This window comes from Lagopus leucura, unplaced genomic scaffold (assembly GCF_019238085.1).
Source record: "Lagopus leucura isolate 7727_CA_CO unplaced genomic scaffold, USGS_WTPT01 Super-Scaffold_73, whole genome shotgun sequence".
Classification (NCBI taxonomy): domain Eukaryota; kingdom Metazoa; phylum Chordata; class Aves; order Galliformes; family Phasianidae; genus Lagopus; species Lagopus leucura.
In genome coordinates, this window is record NW_024962252.1 from 60,968,105 (window position 1) to 60,980,449 (window position 12,345).

Below are 12,345 nucleotides of genomic sequence, written 5' to 3' on the forward strand. Positions count from 1 at the left end.
TCTTCTTCTGTCATCTTTAATAGTCTCCTGCTTATTATTCTGTACAAAGATTAATCAGTACTTGAAAAGAGCAGCAATGAATACACACCTTCAGCTCTTTCAGCTATGCTCATCTTTGCCAAAACACAGTTCAGAACTTTGCTGGTGATATGAAGCTGAGAGGAGTGGCTGACACACCAGAAGGCTGTGTTGCCATTCAGCATATCATGGACAGACAGGGGTGCCGTACAGAAAGGAACCTGATAAGGTTCAACAAGGGCAAACACAGAGTCCTACACTTGGAGAGAAATAACTGCATGCAGCAGTACAGGCTGGGATTGACCTATGGACAGGAGCTATGCAGAGAAGGGGCTGGGAGTCCTGGCTGAGAACAGGTTAGCTATGAGCCAGCAGGGTGCTCTTGTGGCCAATGGTATCCTGGCGTGCATTAAAAAGAGAGTGGCCAGCAGGTCAAGAGAGGTGATCCTGCCCCTCTGCTCTGGTGAGGCCACATCTGAAGTACTGTGTGCAGTTATGGACTCCACAGTTCAAGAAAGACAGAGAACTGCTAGAGAGAATCCATTAGAGGGCCACAAAGATGGTGAGGGGCCTGGAGAATCTCCCTTATAAGAAAATGCTGAGAGATCCGGGACTGTTCAACCTGAAGAAGTGAAGATTAAGAAGGGAGATCTTACCAATGCTTATAAATATTTAAATAGCGGGTGCCGTACAGAACAGAACTGTACAGCCAAAATCCTGCAGGCTTAACCAGTAAGATGGAAAGATTTCCTCCTACACAACATACAAAATCCTGCTGAAATGCAGGGCCTCCTGAGCCATATGCGATATAATAGCATATCAGGAACACATACAGGTAAACAGATATGGCATAGGACCTGTAGGACATGGGAAATAGCTAGAGTTCTGGATGGATATACTGTGTCATTAAAACAGCACTGGTTGCTCACATGTAGGCAAGGCTTGCTCAGGATTTTGATGCAAGAAACAATCTATATTGGCTGGTAGAGTGCATATTGTAAATTATGAAAACAATAGGGTTTTACCAGGATACCTAAGAACCAAAGCATTTATTCAATTACAAGCAAAATTAAGATCATGAGAAAGCATCCTAGGCAAACACAACGTGCAAGTTGAAGATAAGAATGCAGCAAGCTCTGAATTTACGTCTAGATTGGAATAGGCTATTTAACGGCAAGAGAACAAAACAGCACTGACTCAAAGAGCTAAACTACTCAAGCATCTCATACAGAAAAACCTGATGCAATTCAGTGAATTCTATCTGTGCCACATTGTATAATCAATGAATATACAGATATTATAATTATGAAATATACCAGAGAGTTTGGCTAAGCAGTTATTATACCAAAAGAGAACAGATAGAATGCTTACCCATATCCTGGGCTTGCTATGAAACTCCAGAGGAAAAGATCTCCAGAAGAGATCCTTTCTCACTGGTAGTCAGCTCTTAAACCAGTCTAGGAGAGGTGCAGCCAGGCTCCACCCCTTCCAGCAGCACAGGTGAATTGCCTTCACCTGTGCTCCCGTGGCTGACTCATTGCTCACATCGGGTGATCAATCAGAGGTTCAGGCCGTGATTCAGCAGTTCCCATACACAGATTGAGGTTGTTTGGTTTATTTAAACTACCAACAGCTCAGTCTCCAACTCTAATTTAGCTGGATACTTTCCAGGGCTCAGCAAACTTTGAAAAGTCATTTGAAGAAGCAGGCCCCTCCAAAATCAATCCTAGATTCCCAAGTCACAAAAGCTACTTTTGTGACAGTGTTTCTAGGGTGCTGCTAGCTCTCCCACCAGTGGTCAAGAGGCAACACAATCCAGGAAAATACACTCACTTGCACCAACTGCTGTTTGACACCAAGTATGAGTACACCTTTCCCACAAGCAGGAGAAGGAAGTCTGCAAAAAGAATAGATACTATCTCACAGAAATGCCTGTCGCTGCTGAAAATGACACTGCTTCTTCCTTTGCTCACTGATACAATTGGTCTCCATGAGATCCCAAGAATGCAAGTGATTGATTTTGAAAGCTGATAAATATCTGATGTGTATCTAGTAAGAAGCAAATGGAACAAGGAAAAAGACAGGAAAATAGAAGTGACTGGCATACAAAATGAAATTTTGTTTTGTTTAAAAAACAAAACTAAACAAAACGCCAAGAAAAAACACCACGACTTCCTCCTCCCTCTTGTTTGCAAAATCCGTCTGTTTGGCTAAACGCCAAAGTACTGTTCAATAGGCACATTGCTCACAGTGGGAAGAATCCTGATTGCATTGCAAGTAATCCTTTGCTACCCAGGACACGAGTAAACATGCATAATCCCAGCTGTTCCCACCCTGCAGAAAGGTCTGCAGGCACCCACTGAGCTGAGAAAACCTGAATGCAGCCCTGGCACAGCTCCTCACAGCCCTCCCCTTCCAAGTGCTGAGCAGTAACAGTGCCTGGAGTGGAGGAACACACCAGTGGTACCCAATGGTACCTTATGGCACTGGGACAGTTTTGTGAGTTCGAGAAGAGGGCTAAAGAAAGAAATTTAAATTCAGTAGTAATTCCAACCATGCCTGTAGGATTTTTAAATCCTACATTTGAAGGGTTCTGAGCAGTGAAGTGAAGCAAACCTTTATAGTCCTATAGAAACCAGTGAGTTGAATGAGCACCGATTGCACTGTGGATACAGGTGAATGTACTCCCAAACCGAGTTAATGCTGAATGACACAGGGATCTCCTGCCTCACAAAGGAAGAACTGGTGGATGATGCAGGTAATCACATTCTCCAGAGGCAAAGTGATCCTACTGAGAACCACACAGGCAGATTTATGAAAGAGAAAGGGAGCAGTGCCACTGACTGGGGTATTTTCTGTTCTTTTGCACCATGTCTCTTAGCACCTACTCACTCTTCTTCATGCTAACACTATCTATTTCCATCTTGCAGTAACTACCCAACAATACCACATTTGCCTCTTCTCACACAGAGGTTTCCAGCAGTACATTTTGAGACAATGCTGTAAGCTTCACAGGGCTGAGATCACTTCTCTGCCCCCACACTGGACTGCTACAAGTCTGTGGCTATTCACTTAATTCTTAGTGGCATTAATCTAAAACTTATTCCTGATTCAACATCAATGGAGCTTGAATACATAGCACTGAAACTGTTTAGAAAGCTAAAGAAACCCAAATAAACAACCATGAGAAAGCTTTCTGGACCGAGATATTCTACGGTTTCTTTTAATCTTGTGTAACTCAACCCTCCATCGCAAAGCTCAAGATTTTGCATCATGACTTTTGCTGCAAGTTTCCATAACTCCTGTAGCTCCACTTGAGGGGGAATTCAGCCTCAAAAAAAAGCAAGCAATAAACCAACAGGTGTTTCTTGGAAAACAAGACAGTAACATAAGCAGTACAAGGCTGAAAACACACAAAGGTCAGTTATACCATGCAGCATCCAGGCCTCTACACCAGGAAAAGCAGAAAAGGTGTTCAGAAGATGAATAATCAAACACTTGCTAGGAGACCTGTCCTTTCTTTACATGATCTAAATTTTGCTCCAGTTAAACACAATTGTTGTGAAGTCTCTGTAAGTTTATTGCTAAATCTGGGCATGAATCTGTCTGATGGCATACAAACTTTATCTCTGATCATCATGCATTGAATTATTTGCCTGTTGTGCATAAGATGCTATGCCAAATCTACACAAATTAACACTGTCTTGCAATATGACTTCATTCTTCTGTTATGGGATGTGCTGTCCACCTTGACTTAAGTATTTAAACAAAGCACTGTAGAAAGTATACATTACAGTCCTAACCTCAGTATTTTATCATTTTCCCCACAAAAAAAGATCGAACACAGATCTTTGTTGTGCCAAGCCACCTGAATCACAACATATATAAATAAAGAAAATCACAGAAATCAAAAGAGGTATATACTTGAAGTGAGGCAACACTTGGCACTGACCCATCTAGTTATAAAGGCATTCAGCACACAGACTGGTATTCACAAGTCCAAGTCAGACACCAAAACCCACATCAGTAGTGCTTCACAGAGCCTGAGGCATAAATTCTGGAGATGTGCCCTCTCATAGGTACGCAGACATTTCTCATGATTACACTGTAGAGGGGAAAAAAAGTGCTAAGGAAACAAGGTTTCTCCAATATGCAGTCAGACATTTCACTACAAATCCTGATGTAACCATCAGAACTTCACTCTATCACCCCCAACAGTGAAAACTGTCCTGAAAAATGGAAAACCTTCTGTAACAAGCTATTAGTAGTTAGTTTGCTTCCTCTTCATGAAGGAATACATGCTTATATCCCTTTACCTTCCAGGAGAGTGGCATAACAACCAGGCTGTTGTCTGAGTGCTGTGAGAATATTCTACTTCTCCAAGTTCACTAGATGAGACAGAGAGGATACATGAAGGTCTAACGTATGCCTAAGACAAGGGGATGAACCAGATAGGTGGGAATCCAGCTTTTTATTTGCTTCTAAAAATGTGTGGTTTCTCTTCTAATTACAATAATCTGGGCCAGAAAGAGTATTCCATAAACAAATTTTCCTCTTCCAAATCTTATTTTCCTATCTCCACGTGAACACATAGCTCCCCACGCACAGAAAGTTGCCCTCAAAAATGAAAGAGCTGCTTTTGAAACTGGAGCTCCAATAGTCAAATAGGCCACAGTAGTTTCACAGAAAAGTATTTACTACTCACAGGCAAGCAATAAAAATGCCCTTCAGGCAACTGTTCAAACTGTGAAAAGAGACGGAGTCACACGATCTCTATTTGTTCCCTTCACACACACAGATTCCTCAACAGCTGAAATGCAAGAAGTATCCTATTAGTATGCTCAGGAAGCAAAAGCTCAGGGTTGGCCAGCTTTTTACCAGGCAACATGGTCAACAGCAAGCAGAACGTGTCAACATCACCAAACAGGGGGCACAATTAGATAAGGGCTTGGAATTTTCCATTCACTGGTGTAGGGAAACCATCGTAAAAAACCATCGTGGATGGCAAACAAGCTCCTAGGAAAGTAAGTGGGCTGCATAAAGAAGAGCAGATCCTAAATAATAGCTGAAGATGATGTAACTTAGAAAAAGCCTATATGAGTACATAAGCAACTGGAAGGTGGGGAGAGTGAATTACTGAAGACCTAACTTTTGCATGCTTGACTTCTCAATTGCAGCATGTATGCTTATGTAACTTCCTAGGTGACTCTTTTCAAAAAGGTAAAGGTGAATGCTAACCTTCCTCCCAGCTTCTCAAATGACCCCATGTGTGCATCACTCTGCCTCCCACACAGCTGCCAACAGGAGTGGGACTGCTGGGTGCCAATGCAGAGTGCAGCGAGTGGCCATGGCTTTGGTACCAGGTTGTCATTTGCTTCCAGTCAAGCATGGGAGGAGCTGGGGCAGATCTACTTTTGGGTGTCACAGAGCTTTGCTAGCTCTCTCGGCACAGTCCCCACTTCTATCAACCCAATAGCAGCAGAGCCTCCAGGTTCCTCCTGACTGAGCCTCCTGTCTGTAGAGCCTGGCTCTGATGATAGTCATTATCATTTCCCCAGCTGTATAAGGATAGCTTCACTTCCCCCAGATCTGTTACCTCCAGTTCTAGTTGCTTTAATCCAAAGCAGAGCCGAGGGAAGCTGGCAAAGCACTGCATTTCTGCTGCCATTTCACACTCCCCAACCCAGGTGGCAGCTGGAGCTGCTAATGAAGCTCTGCTCCACCCTTCAGTCCTCAGCTGAAGCACTTCAAGATTCCAGAAAAAAATAAGCTTTCAATTAAGCAAAGCCTTAGCATGTGTGTAAAGTACCAGATTTTATTTTTAATTCATCATTTTATCAAATGCAAATAACTTTTCCTCCCTCTCCCTCCCTCACCCTCCCCCCCCCCCCAAAAAAAAAAAAGAAAAAATATATATATACATATACACAGACGTATATTGAAAGGACTACTAATGGAACAAGTTAACTATCAAATCCCTGCTGCAAAGCATGAAGGTGTTTCACTGAGTGCAACAAAAGACACATTTTCTTGTTCTTTTTCCAGTTTTGAGTGTAACTGGACACATTTTACTGAAATTTCAAGCGCATATTTTAACCTGAGTGTATATTTGGGATAGAATTTCATCTGCTCTGGAAGTGGATTAATGGTTAAAAAACAGCATCAGGATCCAAGAGACATCAGATAGTCCTAAATACAGAAAACTGTTTACCCGCTTGTGCTCCAGTCTAGCACAACCAGTCAGTGCTGCAGCACAAACGTTTGGCAACAACCACAACCAACTGCTGTGACAGAAATACATCAGACAGAGGAGAGCAAGCTGCCGGTCTCATGTAGGTTTGATGTCAGAATATATTATCTGTGACTGCACTTTGCAACTCAGCACAGCTTTGTGTGGAAGGTGAAACGCTCTGATTTACAGCACTATAAATGTTTGCTAAATGCCTTAATTGCCCTCTCTTCTTTCAAAGTGGCACTTTATTATTAATGTTCAGAGTCTGCTATGAAGAGCAGATCATTTTTTTCTAATTCATTATTGACATGTTAAAAATCTGTATTTTACTAATATTCCCTTGAATAAGAATAGTGTCTGCTGTACCTCTGCTTCCAGTGATGAACAGCCACATTCATCTCCTTGTTACTATGGCAATATTATGTAGGAGGAACAGAAACAGAACGATGCTTTCATCCTCTGCCTTTGTACTTGGAATATTCTCTCTTCCCACCTCTTTATTTTTGAACAAAACAGCCAGGAAGGGGGGATGTGAATCATTCAGAGAATCAAAACAAAGGTTATTTTATTATCTTTGTTGTTATATTAACTGAAGATAAATTTCAAGGCTATGAATGATATATAAACACCCAAGACCTTAAGATATGATCTCATAAATAAAGTATGTTCTATATTGTGGTGAAAAAAATGAAGTGCTAGTGAACCACTCAGCTTCACCTCGAGCACAGCTGAACCCTGTGGCTGCCAACCAATGCCCAAGCAATGGAAATAGGTGGTTGTATGATCATTAACACCACCTCCTCTGTATCCATTTGCTTCTAACTAGCAATGGTTTAAGGAAAAAGATAAAATTGGGAATGCACAGGAATACAAACCCTGCAGGTGGTCAATGCAATATGAACAAAGCATTCAGTCATGCTGGATACAATCAAGAGATTCATAGCAAAACACCTCATTTGTATTGACTCAGCTGCTAGCAGAAAGTCTCCCCAGTTGTAGGAATCAGAGAAAACCTGGTGAACAAAGATCTCCAGCTCACACCAGCCAAGTGCATGCTGAATGCCATGGTTAAGGGAGCAGTCGCATTAAGCAGATCAGCCGCGTGCAGTGAGAGCTGCTCCACAGCCAGGTGTCAGCCAGCAGGGCACAGCTGTCTGCTGAGCAGGTTTGTGACACCCCTTCTGCTCTGCTCAAGGGCTGCATTCGTCCACCAGAGTTAGAGATCCAGTGCCTGCCTTCATAAAACCCTTAGGAGTGACCTGTGAATTCCAGGTAATCCATAGATTGCAAGATTTTAAATTCCCAGTGGCAATACAAAGTTTATTTTGCCATGTTCCTGTAGATAAATGAAAGCAAAACAAACAAAAATAAAAACATAATCTGGTTAATCTTAACTTTGCACCAAGGCATTTCCCCTGGGAGCAGGGAGAAACACTGAGGAGATGTATGTGTTGTAAGAACACGAGACCAAAAAATAAATAAATAGGGTCAGAATGCCTTAATCTGCATAATAAACTTATTCAAACACACCAGGAAACACAAACAAGTCCAAAGGATATTGTGAGCATAAATACAAACCCATTATTTGCTATTCTGTGGTAATTTAAACATGGTGATATTGCAGGTAGGAATTGAAGACATCACAGTGATCACTAGCAGTAAGTGGGTCAGAGTATTTCCCATTTTGACAGAAGCCTAAGCTCACTGGAAAAACTAGAAAGCTGTGGGATTGAAAGTGGAAGATTAATATTTTTTCTTCTATCTGTAACTGTGAGCAATGACATGCTAATGGCACCTTGTGTACAATCCTCCAGATACATCAGCCGAGCATCAAGCCCAAGATGGCCTGCATAAAGTCAGCTTTTCAAAATTCAGTGCAGCTCGGTGATTACCTACCTATGAGCTGAGAAAAATCATTCTGCTTAGAACACATAGAATCATACAGCTGCAGAATCACCAAGCTTGGAAAAGACGTCTAAGATCATCCAGTCCAACTGTTCACCTATCACCAATATCTCCCATTAAACCATGTCCTACAGTACATTTAAAAGTTTCAAGAACACTTCAGGCTTGGTAACTCCACCACCTCCCTGGGCAGCCCATTCCAATGCCTGATCACTCTCAGAGAAGAAGCATTTCCTAACATCCAAACTGAACCCCCCTGGCACAACTTGAGGCCATTCCCTCTAGTCCTATTGCTGGTTACATGGGAGAAGAGGCCGACACCCAGCTGACCACTACCTCTCTTCAGGGAGGTGTAGAGAGCAAATATGTATGTTTATGGCTGCAAACATCAAGCAGAACAAAGCATCCTCATCATGCATTTAATGTCAGGTCATCATAGAGTGCCTTTTGTGCAGGTTCTGCAGTTGCGGTCATTCCAAACCAAGGTGGAGAAAGCACATTACCATGTGGGGCAGCCCACCGGGTTAGAATCATGGAATTCACTCTTAAGATTTGTCATTATCTGCTCCCCTTCAAGCTGTGAATAGTTTCTGTTTATCTTTCAAGCACTGAAGATTTCATTGCATAGCATTGTTCCCACTTGGATTCTCCATTCAGAAGATGCGCAGACAAGAAACTTGCTGAAAATATTCCCCATCCTCTCACTGTGAGACTTACCTGGAGAGCTGTTGGTACCTCACTGACAGATGTGACCTGCACAATCAAGGCAATGTTCCAATAAAATAAATAAATAAAAAAAATTGAAATACCCAGAATTACCACAATTTGCTCTCTTCTGTGCTAATTTGAGACCCCATAAACCACACAGGGAGCAGCCATGGCTTTCTACACTATCAGCATTGGTTGCAGCTGTGTGTAGCTGTGTGCAGGGGTTCCCGTGCAGCATGCCGTATCACAAGCTGCTACTGCAGCCATCAGCTGCTGCACTGGCACTAGAGGACAGAAGAGCTCATTGTTCAGCTCTGTCCTTCCAGCAGTGCTGAAAAACGCTGGTAAAATCCCAAGTACAGAGCTGCTTCGTTAAGGCTGACACCTCGCGACATCTCGCTCTTTATAAACGATTTCACAGCAATTAAATGTTATTCAACTCTTGCATTTGTTTTATTTTTTAAGTGGGGACATTTATTTTTCCGTTTCATTCAGTGCTCAGCACTGACCAGCAATCAGAAGTGCGATGACAAGATTAGGAAACCATTACATCCTCAGTCAAAGTGCCAAAAATTGAACATCTGGTGACCCTTACTGAACAGTTGGCTTAACTACTATATAAAACTAATGTAAGGACTGGAAATCATTCCTAAACATTTCATAGGAATTACAGTTGATTATCCTTACAGGTGCCTTCCAACTCCATGGCTCAATGATCTGTTCTGCCAGCACTTCCAAGTGATAGGTAAGCCCTCATGGAATGAATGACCTAACGTCCTTCTCCCATACCTCACTGCAAAAACACATGCCTCCAATGTGATAAAAACAAAACAAGAAAACTTAAAGCCAGGTTGTTCCATCAGAGCAGCGCAGCAATATTCTGCACCTCGCTTACCAGCAGCAGAGAGCCTGACGCCACGTGTCAGCCATCTAGGAAAGGAGACAAGGGGAGAATGGTTTTGTTGATCATAAATCACACTGATGTGCTCAGAGGAAGGAGGGAAGCTCTCTACCCCGAAGCAGTATCGATTACTTTAAACATGCATGGCAGCAGCTGCTCATGGCTCCCTCTCAGCTACTAAAAGGAGGCTGAGTGGGGAGCCTCGGGCTGAGGCTCCTGCTGACATCTGACATGCACAGTGTGAGGCCTGGCTGGCACTGCCCACACCATCCTCCCCAGTGTGTGCTCCCCTCCTGTGCCATGGTGGGGAAGCAGGGATGAGTTGACAGGGGATGTGCCAGGTACCCTGACACTTTTTTCTCAAAGGAACAAAAGGTTTTTAGGTAGAATGAATGAGTTTTAACTGCAGTAGAGAGGACAGCTACATGCAGAATCAACACAAGTAATTTACTTGTGAAGAAAACAACTTCCTGTGCCCTTCTGGATACTGCCTACAAGACCTGAGGACACTTCAGATAAGAGCACTTAAAGGTTGTCATTCACCACCCAAAGAGAGCAGAAACGACAGCCAATACTACAAGCAGCCAATCATACTGCTAACATTTACTGCAGGAGTACAGCTCCCAGCTCCACCACTAAGGGTTTGGATGCTTTGCTGCCTGAACTCCTCCTTGGCGAGAGCATGGAGCAGCCCCAAGGCGCTCAGCATTTGCCAAGGAGGCTCTCTAAAAGCTTCCATTCGCACGTGAGAGAGGGGCTCAGCTCCAGCTCAGCTGCTGTTCTTCTCACTGCTACCCCAGGAAAGAAGTGGCCCAACGTGCAGCTGGCACAGATCACGCTTGGCAGGAGATGTGCCATTGTTAGGGCAGAGCTGCCTGGAGACGCTGCTGGAAACTGGCGGATGCAGCACAACCACGTGCAAATTCGGATAAAAAGACACAAAGCCGCGTGTGCTCCAGAGCTGGTGCTACGGACAAGTCGATGTGAAAAGACAATCACTGTGCGTATGTTCTCGTGCCCCACGCTATTTCCTCCGGGCTTTGAGCAGAGCAGTTTCACACCTGCATTAGGTGGCTAGTATTTTCAGTAGCCTTACTAATGTATCGCAGTATTCTTAAAACATTTCCGCTCTCATCCCTGAGGCTTAAGGAAAAAAAAAAAAAAAAAAAAAAAAAGCGTTTGAACAGATCAGAATGAAACACTGCACAGATGCGATGCAGTCTCGCTTTATGCAGCTGAACTATCGTTTACCATTTATCTCCCGTTACTCGAGGGAAGGGGTCACCGCAGCCGCGCATCACTCTGTACACACGACTCACAGCACAATGAAACCCATCGTTTCCAATTCGCGGCACTCAGCGTTTCATTTTGCTTCCTAAATTCGATCGAGCGGTTCCCGCACCGGCTGGCAGGGCGTTTACCCAACGCAGAGAACGCCGCCGTTCCACGCCGGACGTCGAGCGGCGACGGCGGCCGCCTGAGACACGAAGGAGGGGCGCGCCCCGGCCCCGGCCCCGGGGCCGCAAACAAAGCGGTCGCCGCGCTCCCATCTCCGTGCGGGGCGGCGTCCGGGAGCATAGCAGCAGGGAGGGACGGAGGCCGTCGTACCACAGAAATCACCGCATTTATTCAAATAAATAAAAATGTACAAATGTACAAAACAGTCGCGCGCATCTTACAAAGGAGCGGGAAGTCTTAAAAACGGCGGCGGGAGGATGCCGCTCTCCGCGCCGGGCGGGAGCCGGCGCCGCTCCTTTGTCCCCGGCTGGCGGCGGCGCGGCCCCTCCCGTTACCCCCGAAGGAGGCGGCTCACCGCGCGCCCAGGTGCGGCAGGCTGCCCAGCCGGTCCCCGCGCTCGCGTCCGGCCGCGCTCTCCACGCCTCGCAGCCACTCGGTGCACTTCCGCACCAGCCCTTCGTCCGGCGCCGCGCCCGGCGCCGCCGCCTCCTCCTCTTCGTATTCTTCGTCGTCGTAGCGGTGCCGGTCGTTGAGCAGGGATACCTTCAGCAGGGCGCGCACGTCGCCGCCGGACCGCACCCCTCGCCGCGTCGCAGCCGCCCCGCCGCCGGTGCCGGTGCCGGTGCCGGGCTGGGCGCGCTGGCGCTCGGTGCTGCGGCGCTGTAGCAGGCGCACGGCCTCGGGCGGAAGGCTCAGCGCGAAGCGCGGCTCCCCCGCCGCCCCACCCGAGTTCTCGCAGGACCGGCCGCCCGCCCCCGGCGCCCCCGGGCGGCCTCGCGGCTGCGGCGCGCCGGGCTGGGGCCGCGACCCCCGCTCCGCCGGCGGCCGTCGCTGGAGCGAAGTACAGGGCCAGGAGCCGGAGACGGGGCCAGCCCTCTCCGCCGGCGCCCCTCGCGCCTTCCGAGCCGCCTTCTCATCCGCCGGCCTCGGCGCCGCCTTCCTGGGGACCGCCGCCGCCGTCGGCTTCTTGGGCTGCGCCCGGGCGGCGGCCTGGGGGGCTGGCAGGAGGGGCGGCAGGGAGGCGGCGCGGCCGGGTACCCCGTCCTGCTCCTCGCCGCGGGCCCAAGGCAGCGCCGCGCATCGCCCCGCCGGCGGGCAGGGACCCGCCGCGCGCCGCGGCTGC